Below are 800 nucleotides of genomic sequence, written 5' to 3' on the forward strand. Positions count from 1 at the left end.
GGTAAGTCCCAGGCCGGAGGCCATGGTGGGGAGGGGAGATGAGTCCCAGACTGGAGGCCACGGCGGGGAGGTGACTCCCAGACTGGAGGCCATGGTGAGGAGGTATGTCCCAGACTGGAGGCCATGGTGGGGAGGTGAGTCCCAGACTGGAGGCCATGGTGGGGAGGTGAGTGCCAGACTGGAGGCCATGGTGGGAAGGTAAGTCCCAGGCCGGAGGCCATGGTGAGGAGGTGAGTCCCAGTCTGGAGGCCATGGTGGGGAGGTGAGTTCCAGGCCGGAGGCCATGATGAGGAGGTGAGTCCCAGACTGGAGGCCATGGTGGGGAGGCAGTCCCAGACCAGATCCCATGGTGGGGAGGCAGTCCCAGACCAGAGCCCATTGCGGTAGGCGAGTCCCAGACCAGAGCCCATGGTGGGGAGGCGAAACACAGACTGGAGGCCATGGTGGGGAGGTGAGTCCCAGACTGGAGGCCATGGTGGGGAGGTGAGTCCCAGACTGGAGGCCATGTTGGGGATGCGAGTCCCAGACTGGAGGCAATGGTGGGGAGGTGAGTCCCAGACTGGAGGCCATGGTGAGGAGGTGAGTCCCAGACTGAAGGCCATGGTGGGGAGGTGAGTCCCAGACTGAAGGCCATGGTGGGGAGGTGAGTCCCAGACTGAAGGCCATGGTGGGGAGGTGAGTCCCAGACTGAAGGCCATGGTGGGGAGGTGAGTCCCAGACTGAAGGCCATGGTGGGGAGGTGAGTCCCAGACTGAAGGCCATGGTGGGGAGGTGAGTCCCAGACTGGAGGCCATGGTGGG

Source organism: Chiloscyllium plagiosum, chromosome 4 (genome assembly GCF_004010195.1).
Source record: "Chiloscyllium plagiosum isolate BGI_BamShark_2017 chromosome 4, ASM401019v2, whole genome shotgun sequence".
Taxonomy (NCBI): Eukaryota; Metazoa; Chordata; class Chondrichthyes; order Orectolobiformes; family Hemiscylliidae; genus Chiloscyllium; species Chiloscyllium plagiosum.